Source organism: Dromiciops gliroides, chromosome 3, assembly GCF_019393635.1.
Source record: "Dromiciops gliroides isolate mDroGli1 chromosome 3, mDroGli1.pri, whole genome shotgun sequence".
NCBI lineage: Eukaryota > Metazoa > Chordata > Mammalia > Microbiotheria > Microbiotheriidae > Dromiciops > Dromiciops gliroides.
Window position 1 is genome coordinate 305,142,077 of NC_057863.1, and position 13,918 is coordinate 305,155,994.

Consider the following 13,918-nt stretch of genomic DNA (forward strand, 5'->3'; position numbering starts at 1 on the left):
ATTTAATAAAAACAATTTTTAAAAGAATTAATTCTCTCTCAATATCTGGAAAAGGTATAGGGCAACCTCCTCTCTTCTAAGGTTTCATATTATAGTCTTTAATATTCAGGTCGCATATTCATTTAGAATGAATTGGGAATATGGTGTAAGACATTGGTCTCAGTCTAATTTCCTTTTTTTTCTTTTTTTCTTTCTTCTTTCTTCTTTTTGTGGGGCAATGGGGGTTAAGTGACTTGCCCAGGGTCACACAGCTAGTAAGTGTCAAGTGTCAAAGGCCAGATTTGAACTCAGGTACTCCTGAATCCAGGACTGGTGCTTTATCTACTGCACCACCTAACTGCCCCCTCAGTCTAATTTCTACAATATTGTTTTCTATTTTCCCCAGCAGTTCTTATTAAAAGGGAACTCTTTTTTGGGTAATTTATGTTTTGGTGTTTATCAAACACTGAGTTAATAAGTTCAATTATTTCTATTTCTTCTTTATTTAGTTTATTCCATTGGTCTACTTCTCTAATTTTAAGTACCAAATGGTTTTAATATTTGCTGCATTATAATATAGTTGGAGATATGGAAGTGTTTCATTCTTAGTTTTTTTTCCATTATTTTCCTTTATATTCTAGGTCTTTTACTCCTCTAAATGAATTTGGAAGTTATTTGTCTAGGTCTGTAAAATATTACTTTGAAAAACTGATATATAACTGAATATGTAAATTAACATTACACTGTTGTCATTTTTATTATATTGGAGAAGTACAGCCATGAGCACTGAGTATTCCCCCAGCTATGTTAGTCTTTATTTCTTTAAGGATCATCTTATAATTGAATCTATACGAGTATTCAGTGGACTTTGGTAGGTTAACTCCAAAATATTTTATGCACTTTGTACGTATTCTGAATGGCCCATTTATTATTGCCTCTTGAATTTTGTTATTATTATGTAGAAATAATGTTAACTTTGTGGTCTCGTAGTCTGCAACTAAGCTGAAAATATTTTTTCAATTGGTTTCTTTGCTTATTCCCTAGGATTTTCTAATTAAATCATTATTTCATCAGCAAGTAGGGATAGATTTGTCTCCTTCTTGGCTCTTGCTATGCCTTGAATTTCTGTCTTTTTTTTTTCTATTGCTAAATTTCTAGAGCTATATCAAATAATAGCAGGAAAAGGGAGTAGGCTTGTTTTACTACTATATTTATTGGGAAGTGTTTCCCCATTACATAAAATACTTCTCAGTTTAAGATAGATGCATATTATCATAATAAGTAAGGATTCATCTATATCCATACTTTGTAGGGTTTTTTAGCAAAAAATGTTGAGCCTAGGTGGGCAGCTAGATGGCACAGTGGTTAAAGCACCGGCCCTGGATTCAGGAGTACCTGAGTTCAAATCCAGCCTCAGACACTTGACACTTACTAGCTGTGTGACCCTGGGCAAGTCACTTAACCCCCACTGTCTGCCCCCCCCCAAAAAAATGTTGAGCCTTTTCCCCATTACTGTTGAGATAATTGTGTGTTTGGGGGATATTTTTGTTTTTAGTATAATTATGTCATTTTCCTAATGTAGAACCATCCTTCCATCCCTCTTATAAATCCAACTTGGATACAATAAATTATCTTTTAGAGTAATTGCTGAGATCTTTTTTGCCAGGATTTTATTTAATATTTATGAATCAATTGATTCATTCATTATAGTGATCTATAGTTTTCTTTCTTCACTTTATCTTTCCCTGAGTAATCAAGGGAATCAGGCATATATCTGGCTTATAAGAGAACTTAGAGTGCTTTCTTTCTCAATTTTTGGAAATAATTTGTGTAGCATAGGTATTAAATCTTATTTCTAATGCTATTTGGAGCTCTTCTCTTTTGTTGGTGCTGTTTGATCATTTTGGCTGTGTGCAGCTCTTTGTAACTCCATTTGGGATTTTCTTGGAAAAGATATTGGAGTCGTTTGTCATTTCCTTCTCTAGCTCATTTTACAGATGAGGAAACTGAGGCAAACAGGGTTAAGTGACTTGCCCAGGGTCACACAGTTAGGAAGTATCTGACCTATTTGGGAAAACTTAAAGTTAAAAGTATGAATTCTGTCCAATAAATTAAGTGACCCCCCCCCCAACTAACATTTTATTTTTCATTCAATAAAGACCAAGAAGTCATATGTTATCGTAGTTACTTGGCAGGTCTTCTGGTCAGGAAGATGGGTTCAAGTCTACCTTTAATATATAGAAATATTAAATAAAATCTTGTCAAAAAGACTCCAGCAATTAATCCAAATGATCATTTATTATATCCAGGTTAGATTTATACCAAGGATGGAAGGATGGCTCTACATTAGGAAGATAATTAACATAATTAATTATATTAAAAAACAAAAGTATCCCCAAACTGCACAATTATCTCAACAGATAGATAAAAAAGTCTCTTGACAGTAAACATTTTTGCTAAAACAAACAAACAAAAAATCCTACAAAGTGTGGGCATAGAAGAATTTTGTCTTAATATAAGAAACATCTATCTTAAACTAAAAAGTTTAATATATGCCTAAAATATAGACCTGGGTTCAAGTCTGACATTGGAAATTACCTTAATCAAGTCACTTAACCTCTTACTGCCTCAAGATACTCTCCAAGACTATAAATTATATACAAGTTAATCATATACAATTCTCCGTATTGATAAAATCTCAGTTTCAGACCAAAGGGCAAGGAGACCTTTTTAAAATTTGTACTGTCATTTACAGCAGAAGTCAATAGGAACTAGAATGAGGTTTGCAATATGAAATCATGACGTTAATGAGGTATTGCCAAAGAGACTGATGATTATAAAAGAGTATAAAGAGTTATAAGGTTGGAAAGTTTCACATGATAAATTCTATATATGAATGATTAAACATCACAGTTTTATTCTTATGTTAGAAACTTCTCTGAGAAAAGAACAAAACGTTTTTTTTTATTTTCTAAAGAAATAGTTCTCTTTATGGTATGTCACATAAAATAGTTTATCTGTAGTAAGGCATCATGAAATAGTAGCTTCAAGTCAAGCTTGGGTTCAAATTCCACCTCAGACACAAACTAGCTATTTGACCCACCCTGAGTAAGTCTCTTAAACCTCTCTGGGACTTGGTTTCATCATTAGTAAAATGAGATTAGAATTGATTACCTCTAAAGTACATTCTACCTTTAAATTTATGTCCCTATAAATTTTTCTCCCATGATCTGTGTCACTGAAAAGCAAATACCATAAAACCTTGCTATTTTATCACACAAGGGAAAATGCCAAGTTAGTGAAAAACCTGAAATATATGTGCATATATAGGAAAAAGTGAAAAGTGTACTTCTTTTTTTTTTTTTAGTCTTCCAACTCTGTTACTTTATTCAAGGTTTCTATAATATCCTCAGGTCCACATATAAAAAGGTGGTACAAATATCAGTATTCCTTTACATATGTCAACATTCATCAAATAAAAGTGTTTTCTAAGTAATTTACTCTCTTTTCATAATATTGATATATCAATAAATAATATCAATGGCCCTACTTTACCTGTCACCAAAGTGCTATATTCTGACAAAACAAGTAAGAAAAAATTTCAAAGGATATGTAGTAAGAATCAGCAAGAATTATGAAAAATTAGCCACTATAATAGTAATAACATTCTATGTGCACATCTATAGGCAGTTTAATAACAGTGTCATGTTATCATTATTATTTTTTATTAATAAAGTATTTTTTCCCGTTAAATGTAAAGATAGTTCTCAACTTTCGTTTATACAAGCTCTCCAATTTCAGATTTTTTCTCCCTCCCCCCTCCCTCCCCCCTCCCCTAGACAGCAGGCAATCTGATATAGGTTATATATATATATATATATATATATATATATATATATATATATATATATATATATATATATATATATATATATATACATATATACATATATATACATACACATAATAACATTAAACATATTTCTGCATTAGTCGTGTTATAAGAGAAAAATCAGAGCAATGACGACAAACCTCAACATAGATAAACATCAGCACCAAAAACAAAAGAAATAGTATGGTTCATTCAGCATCTATACTCCACAGTTCTTTTTTTTTTTTCCTGGATTTGGAGATCCTCTTCCATCATGAATCCCCTGGAACTCTTCTGTACCATTGCATTGGTGAGAAGAATTTTGTCCATCACAGTAGGTCAACAAAGTGTACTTCTTTTCAATGTATAGTACTTATTTAAATCTGTAGTAACTTTTGTTGTTGTTCAGTCATTTTTCAGTCATGTCTGACTCTTTGTGTTCCCATTTTGGGATTTTCTTGGCAAAGATACTGGAATGGTTTGCCATTTCCTTCTCCAGCTCATTTTACAGGTGAGGAAACTGAGGTAAATAGGATTAAGTGACTTGTGTAGGGTCATACAGCTAAGTTCTGAGGTCACATTTGAACTCAGGAAAAGGTGTCTTTCCGACTCCAGGTCTGATGCTCTATCCACTGAACCACCTAACTACACAATATAGTAACTAAAAACTACTGAAGCATTACCAAGTTGAGGCACTATTTGACATGCTTTAGTGAAAGACAAAATTCACTTAAAACTGACATAACAAGTGTGTGTAAATGGTTAGCTGTTGTGAATTTAAGATGTCCTGGAAAGTTTATTTTCTCAAATATATAAACTTCCCACCCACCCCCCTTCAATCTTGTTTCCAACATGAATATACATGGCAAACCCATTCTTTCATAGAGAATGCAACCAAGCACCAACTTACACCATCTATGTATTATCACAAATTTCAAATTAGTGGGTCCTGACTTAGGCATAACAATATATTGCCTCATTAGACTAAACTATGTGGAAGCAATATATATGCAGAAAACAAGAAGAAGTGCCATCCTCTCCTCTAAGTAACAGTAGAGAAAAGGTAATGGGGATACACCCTAAGTACTTAAATCTGAAAATGATTTTTTTCAAATATCTTTTTTGCATGAATTCTTCCATGACCAACAAGTGGCTTGCTCTAATAAGAATTCAATATATTCATACTGTGCAGATTTCATAATCTAGTTCTTTTTCCATCCCCAGGGGCTGATCTGAAACAAAACAAGAGAAGCTGTTCCTTGTGTTGAAGAGACAGATACCAAACCCAGACCTGCTATAAGTCAAAAACAAGTTCATTGGTGTGCAAGTCTTCCCTCTCCCAGAGTCTAAATGTAAGTGTACAATATCTAGACCAGGGTTCAGCAGGATGTTGCTGAAGGCGGGGGGGGGGGGGGGGACACCTGTCCATCTGTATGGGACATTTCACAGATGTTACAATTACTCTTCCATCCTTCACTTCTCTTTTTCTCCTCCAATCTGCTGCCCCTTGGGCACTGGTGGTAACCTGTAGGAAAATCTAATCAAAATTTTGCTGTTGTTGAATTCCATGTAACCTGTTCACCTATGCCAGGTTCACACCTCCCTCCTTCATCTAATATAAAATGTGAAAACATTGCTGCTGCCTGGTTTAGGAGTCCAAATAGCAAGATACATGGGCTACACATGATCTAAACAGATTTTTAAATCCAGGCATGTTAAATAGGGTCTTAAACATAATCGGTTCCATAGGAGCTGCTAAGGAACCCAAGTGTTTGCCATATGTGGATAGCTTGAATGTACTGAGACATTTCTTTAGAATGAACTTCTTTCATGATTAAGCATAAGGTTTCCAAGTAATAAAAGATCAGTAGATTTTAAAAATAAATAATTCCCATACAAATAGAAAAATTAATATTATCATGTATCCTCTAATATTTTCCATACATACTTTTCTATCATTGTCATAAGAACCAAGGGTTTTCTTCTGGTGATATTTCTGGATGCACGTTATGGATTTTTTATAAAGAAATGATCTTTTCCCTTTGATGGAGTGGCATACAACAAACTTTTCCTAAGGAAGAAATAATATTTTTGAAATATCACATCATACAATAAATATATTATACACACATGATGTTGAAAATATCCACAGTAAAAAATTACATACCAGTACCCCTTTTATTCCTTGATCAATCTCTAAATAGAAGCAATAAAAATGTAAAGTGCATCATTAACTTTTGAACTTTGATGGAAAAAGATTATACCTTCCATTTCTGACAAGTAGACATTATCTCATAGTATTCATAGTCATCTTATACTTATGATTATTGTCTGGTCTCAAGTGTGACTTTTGGAAGTGCTCATTATTTCCTAATGTGCAATAAAACAATGGTTTTCTACATCTTCTTAATTTTATTTGGTAATGAAAAGCATGAGCTTCACTTGTGAAGTATGGATAACTAAGATGCTGGGGCATATAGGATAGCCAGGGATGTGTCTATAGATGTTTTAAAAATACGGTATATAGCTCACCATTTAGTTTTTGCATCACAGCTATATCCCCATGGCATAAAGAAATGCAAAACACAAAATACATCCACAAAAAAGGAGGGAGGAAGGAAGGAAGGAAGGAAGGAAGGAAGGGAAAGAAAAGGTTCTTTGAAATTTTCTTAAGGGCGTTTGAATTCACACTTTTAAAAAAATTGGATTCGCTGATTATTTATGGAGAATGTTTATCAAAGAACAAAATGAAAGCATTTAGAAATGACTATCAGGGGCAGCTAGATGGCACAGTGAATAGAGCACCGGCCCTGGAATCAGGAGTACCTGAGTTCAAATCCAGCCTCAGACACTTAACACTTACTAGTTGTGTGACCCTGGGCAAGTCACTTAACCCCAATTGCCTCACTAAAAAAAATAAATAAATAACTATCATCCCCCTAAGTATATTTGAACAGAAAGCTTCCTGTCTTCTTCATTGCTTGGGTTTGCAAAACAATTGGTGAAGGAGGCTGGATGAGAAGTGTATTCACAATCTGGGACTGGCTCTGAATTTAATCCAAAGAAATATAATTGCTGAAAGTAAAGGCAGGCTCAGCTTCTGGATTTCCTGTAACCAAATCTTACTGCCAAGGGCACCAATAGGTTCATACGGTTTTTAAAAACTACAATAATAATGCCAACGAAAATAGTGAAAACCTAGAAGGTGACAGGAGAAGAGAGAAGAGAAAGGGAGAGGAGAGGAGAGGAGAGAAGAGGAGAGGAGAGGAGAGGAGAGGAGAGGAGAGGAGAGGAGAGGAGAGGAGAGGAGAGGAGAGGAGAGGAGAGGAGAGGAGAGGAGAGGAGAGGAGAGGAGAGGAGAGGAGAGGAGAGGAGAGGAGAGGAGAGGAGAGGAGAGGAGAGGAGAGGAGAGGAGAGGAGAGGAGAGGAGAGGAGAGGAGAGGAGAGGAGAGGAGAGGAGAGGAGAGGAGAGGAGAGGAGAGGAGAGGAAGCTTGTGAAGTTACAATAAGGATAGAAAAAATTCAACTTATGCTTTTTAATAAGACATATCCTTTGTTATGAAGACTCCCAGGATATAAGAGCAATAAAAATCACAGAGTATTCAATAAATGAACAATACGAACAAACCAAAATAAACATTATGTTTAAAATAGTTATCAAGTCAGTCAGGTTCAGCTGAAAGTCATGCTTAGGTATAGGAATTTTTATTCAAAAAAGAAATAAAGAACTTTTTGAATGTATATATGTGTGTTGCCTAGGAGAGATAGACTTGGCTTGTTACACTTAATTCCACATCGTGTTAAACTCATTCAAATATGGGAATTTTGTGCAGTAATTTTAGTACCATACAAAAATATTTTTGATTAAAAGTTTTAAAAACCCTACAAATATCAGGATGAGCATAGCATAATAGGAAAAGCCTTAAACAACACATGGACTAGGAAATGGAAATATATTGTATTCATTGATTTTCTGTGGAGATGTACACATCTGCATTACAAATGTATACACAGATTTCCCCCCCTTGGGATATTCTAAAGTCTTCTTTACTCCTGACAACTTAATTGAATTCTTGAATCATAATCTATAGAAAATAGTATGGATAGGTCCATATTTTTCATGAGCTAAAAAACAAATAAGCAAATTTTTTAAAAAATAACCTCCAAAACAACCATCCCTTTGCCTATTTCCACTTTCTGCTAAACAGAATGTCTCTCTTGGATTCACAATAAAGAGGTAGCACCTTGCACTTGGCGATTAATGAACTACATCTGTGACCAAAAATACCCATGGAAAACCTGCCCAATTGATCTATATCTGTTTTATTAATCAGGCACACTATGGAAGGGCCTTTTCTGTGGTTGTACTGTATGTTGGAGATAAACAGATGGGGGGAAAACCACAGTGCATTTTGGAAGTCGTTTAGAGCTTTGAAGAATGTAGGCTTTTTCTACTAAATGACAGCCATAAAGTACAGCATTTGATGGCTGTAACTTGGGATGTATAAAACGCACATTATGCTGAGCTTTGCTACTGCAGATGGCAGCAGTGCTAAATACAATGACCCCAAAGATTGATCAACATTAAAAGTTATCATTTTACTAAATAGAGATGGGAGGGGGAGGAGGAAGGCTTTTGCTTACTAACTGGGAAGTTGGGAAGGATGGATAATTTTGATTTACAAAAGGACTTTTTTTTAACCCTATCCTAGAGAGAGCGTGCAGTCTAGTGAAGTATATGGCTGGAAGTCAAATGTCCTAGAGTCTATTCTTGTCTCTCTTAACAATGAGGCATGTGGCTTTGGGCAAATTGTGATGATTGGTATGTCTACAGTCAAAGCAGCAAAGAATGATTGAAGGATTTGGTTTTTCCAAGCCCAAAGCTCCAGTGTGAAGCAAAAGATATGCATTTTAGCCTTAGACTCTTGAAAGCCCATCTAAAAATGCTCAAGGGGGTGTTTTGGTGATGATAGACTGGGAGAAGCACCAGATTTGTGTGTTCCAATCTTGGATCTTCTATTTAATACCTGTGTGACTTTGGGCAAGTCATTTAACCCCTCCAGGACCTGGTTTCCTTGTCTATAAAATCAGTGGGAGATAGGGAAGAGAAAGCTCTGGGACAAGGTAGCCCTTAGGGTCCCTTGTAGCTCTAAATCTACCATTCTAGGATCTTGTAAAGGTTTGTCAAGCTGGTAGTGAAGTATTTACCCTCAGTGGATTAACAGAACTCATACCCATCCTGACCCCACTATAGCAGTTCCCTTCCACCTTGAATCTTCCATTGCATCAAATTCTTCACTTTTAAGATGGATTCCTTACCTACTATTTTCTTAAGAAAGTGACTTAAAAGAAATATTTTCTAGAAAAAAACTCACCCATTAATATTCTTCATGTCCACATATTACTGCTGACTTTAAAATAGTATCCATTGGTAGTTATTAATGAACAATGGATATAGTGAATCTAAAATAAATCTTTTCAGTATTAGTTTACTAAAGCATAAAGAACACTATATTTTACCAAAATTTTTAAAATATTAAATGTGCAAATTTGTAAGTATCCCCCAACAATAACACAGGGCAAGTACAATGAAAAACCCACAGGGGAGTTCGATGTACTATACTTAAATCAGTGGTCCAAGCCAATGCAAATTTCACCAATACTTCTAGAACATGGTGTACTATTACAGTACATGTTTATCTCACTTACTTCATATGAAAAACCAGAATTATAAACAAGATAAATTGGGGGCTTAATTGCTCTGCAAAAAGAATTTTTTACTTTACAAAAAAATATTCAGAATAAAATTCCTTTAAACCACGAGCTGCTCAATAACATATGATATGAGGACTGATTTATAAAAATGTAATTGTTGTATGTACTGTCAGGAACACATCCACTGTATAAGTGAAGAATGCCTATAGTAAACAATGTTGTACATATTTTATAATATGTCACTACCTGGGGCCTAGTTGGCAGAAGAATGGACCAGATGGGGATGGCCAGGAACTAGAGACTAGACAGACCCACTGGGGCAAGGCAGGTGATCCAGGAAGGTCCTAGCAGCAGGCAATAGGAGGAAGTCTAGACAGGAGGGTGGAGTGTCAAGGGAGTCTGGCAAAAAGGCAATAGGCTGAGGTCCAAACAGGCAGATGCTTGGCCTCAAGGAGGTCTGGCAGCAGGTAGCCAGGACCCAGCCATGGGGACTAGGGTTCAAGGGCAGAACTCTAGTCTCTAGGAGAACTGGTGAGAACAATACAGGTTCTTAAGCCTCAGTAAGCAGGACAGGAGACTAGTTACTGAACTGGGAAGAACAAGCTAGACCAACTAGAAACTTGATGGTTCTGAAGCACCCAATCTATGGGTCCCCATGTCCTTCTATTTCCCCTGCCTCAGGAACTGGAGTTATCCCAGAGCCTGTTTGCTGTGCAAGTAGGGGATTAAGTGGCTCCAGCTGTGGAGACTGTAAGGCTAGAAGCTTGGGGGAAAGGGAGCCAGATGGATCCTTATTGGATACTTCCCTCTGGAAATCCCAGGATAACTAAAACCCCTCTTGAGAGTAAATCTAGATAGAAATCAATGTGACATCAAAGCTTGCAACATGTAGAAAACAAAAAGATTATTGCAGTTTCTAATAACACAAATATGCTATGAGAAAATAAGGCTGTTCAGGGATAAAACCCAGACTTGGATCCCACATCAGACTAGGGAGAAGAATATATGCCAGCAGGGATCCTAAGCAAGGAGGCCAGAATGCAACCTGTAGTGAGTTACATTTCAAATTTGCATTCCTAGTGACTAATGAAGACAAATATTTTTAGTGTCTCCTTTATGACAATTTCTTTCCCTCCTCTGGTTCAAGATAATGAGAGAGGGGGGCATCTAGGTGGTACAGTGGATAAAGCACCAACCCTGGATTCAGGAGTACCTGAGTTCAAATCCAGCCTCAGACACTTGACACTTACTAGCTGTGTGACCCTGGGCAAGTCACTTAACCCCCATTGCCCCACAAAAAACAAACAAACAAAAACAAAACAAACGAACAAAAAAAAAAAAACAAGACAACGAGAGAGATGTGGGAATTTTAACCTCTCTAGACAAGACTGGAGAAGGTCATGGTAGAATTGGATCCCTTTGATTTTCTAGAGAAGGCAGTCTTATTGTGCAATGAGCCCTAGCACACAGATCAAGGTTGAAGGTTTCCATGTTTCATTCATAACAAAAAGACAAACAACACGTTAATATAAAAGCATGCATTTTCTGCCCAAGAGCGGATCTCGTGTCTTATTTCAAATAGAACCTGCCTGTTAATGGTTTCCCATAATATTAGCTCCCTAGGATATGTAAAATATCATCTTTGAATGAAGCACAGAATTTTTTTAGACCTGGAAAGAATTTGAGAGAGCTTTAAAACATGGTGCTAAAGTCACTTTATACAGCGGAGTTAAAACAATGAAGTGAAATATTAGTCTGATGACTCCATTTATGAAACTAACTGAAATGATATCTTCATCTTACATTTACAAACTCTAACTTTGTGAGATATATATATATATAACACTTATTTTAAAGATCACACTGTCCCTACTTTTTGTTGTATAAGTCTTCCAACAGGATTTGGCCAATAAAATTCTGATAAACATAGAGATCATGTAGTCTAAAGCCCTTACTTTATAACTGAAGAAACTGAGGCACAGAGAAAGTTTCCGATTTGCATAAAATCATACAACTAATTAGGGTCTGATATAAATTTGGAACAGGGGGTTATAACCTGCAGTCCATGTAATTAGAGGGTTTTTGAAAATTTATCTTGATAACTATATTTCAATTAAGAGCTTTCCTTTATAATTCTAGATATTTTATTTTATTTTATCGGGGGGGGGGGACAATGAGGGTTAAGTGACTTGCCCAGGGTCACACAGCTAGTAAATGTCAAATGTCTAAGGCCAGATTTAAACTCAGGTCCTCCTGAATCCAGGGCTGGTGCTTTATCCACTGCACCACCTAGCTGCCCCATATTTTATGTATTTTAAAACATTGTTCTGAGAAGTCAATAGGTTTCACTAGAATGCCCAAGGAGTCCATGACATTAAAAAAACGGGATAAGAACATGTGATCTGGGCAGAGGTTTCTAGTGGCATGTGTTGGCTCTGTGACTGGTCGTGAACTATTTATAGGACATTTATATCAAACCTTGAATAAAAACAGAGGAGGCATAGAAAAAAGGCATAACTTACAAGTGCCCAGCTTACACAAAGGAGGGAAGAGATAAGTATTACACCACATGACAAAAATATAGAACAATAAGCCAAACTAACAGATTTAATAGGAATAACTTAAAAAGGATAAAAAGTCTGGCATTTGGGTTCAAAAAAGTAATCACACAGGTACAGAATGGAGCAGATTTGGCTTTACAACAGCCCTTAGGAAAAAGGCCAGAATGCCTTAGCTGCCTGGAAGCTCAATATAAGTCAACAGAGAGCAATAATGTAAAAAAGAATAAAAAGCCCTAATGCAATTTCATGTTACATCAATATAAACCTAATGTCTGGAACAAAGAAGGCAATAGTCTCACTGTACTCTGCACTGGCCCAATCACATCTGAAGAATTCTATTCCATTCTGGTTGATGCGTTTTAAAAGAGACTTCAGTAAACTCTAGTGTACTCAAAGGAGAGTGGTTAGCCTGGTGGGAGGTCTGGAAATAGTATCATATGAGGAATAAATAGTTAATGGAACTGGTAAGATTTAGTGTGGAAAAGAAGAGAAAGGAAATAAGTATTTATATAGTGCCTACTATGGGCCAAGTGCTTTACAAATAAATATCTCATTTGATCCTCACAATAACCCTGAGAGGTAAGCGCTGATATCATTCCCACTTTAGAGTTGAGGAAATTGAAGCAAACAAAGGTTAAGTGACCTGCCCAGGGTCACACAGCTAATAAGGGTCCGAGGCTGGATTCAGGCTCTGGTCTTCCTGACTCCAGGCCCAGTAGTCCATCCACTACACCACCCAGCTACCTAAAAGGGAAGATTATAACAGCTATCTACATATACTTAAAGTAAAGGGATTAGTGTGTTCTTTGCAGCTCCAGAATCAAAATCAATGATCAGATATTACAAATGGGCAAATATTGGCTTGATATAAGAAAGTCCATTCCAATGGAATGGACTGCTTCATAGAATGGTAATCTGTTTTATAAAGCTCTCTATGGGGGATGGCTAGGTGGCGCAGTGGATAAAGCACTGGCCCTAGATTCAGGAGGACCTGAGTTCAAATCTGGCCTCAGACACTTACTAGCTGTGTGACCTTGGGCAAGTCACTTAATCCTCATTGCCCCGGAAAAAAAAAAAAGATCTCTATGAATATTTGTTACTAACATTTTATCATTGTTATTGTTACCATTATCCTTTTCGTCATTATCATCCAATTAGGGAATAGATTTAATTGAATAATTCAAAATTATCAAGATCTTCCTAGAAGTAAAGCATCCTACAAGGGACAAAGGAAAACAAAGTTAAATGGGCATGGTCCTGGCACTCTAAAAACCTGCATTCTATTATAGGATATCAAGACTGTCAATCCCAATAATGCAAAAAAAGAATATGAACCCATAGAAAAGGGCCAAGTTTCTGAGAAAGGAGGGCTCCTCTTCAACTCAGATGATTGTAAGGTTCCAACATTGCCAGCCCTCTGTCCCCACCTGCTTCCTCTGTATTAGTTCTTCCTTTCACACTGCATTTTTATACTAGAATTGCTCCTTTTTTTCTTCTCCTGCACAATTTTGCTTTTTAGAATCATCCCACAATACAGAATTCGGTCCCAATCTTTCTCTCATCTTATTTTTAAGAATACTGATAACATTTTCATACACATAATAAGTAAACAGTTTGACCTGAATGAGTACCTTATAATTAGTCTTTAATGTTTTCCCTATATATCTTCTGGATCTTTTCTAGCAAATTTTCCATTGAGTCCAGGTCTTTTTATTACAAATACCTGAAAGTCTTTCAGTTTGAGCAGCTGTCATTTGGACTATTATAAATACACAAATTAAAAATAAAGGAC

The 13,918-nt window shown here is 36.0% G+C and overlaps 1 protein-coding gene across 3 annotated transcripts in view; it reads left to right on the forward strand.

Annotated features, from left to right (window-relative positions):
• The window catches only part of COL8A1 (collagen type VIII alpha 1 chain), a 220,743-nt gene that overhangs the window by 129,821 nt on the left and 77,004 nt on the right, over positions 1-13,918 (forward strand). For all 3 annotated transcript variants that reach the window (XM_043998466.1, XM_043998465.1, XM_043998467.1), the window contains exon 2: positions 5,075-5,202. The gene's annotated coding sequence lies outside the window, so the exon portion shown is untranslated. The remainder of the gene's footprint in view (positions 1-5,074; positions 5,203-13,918) is intronic.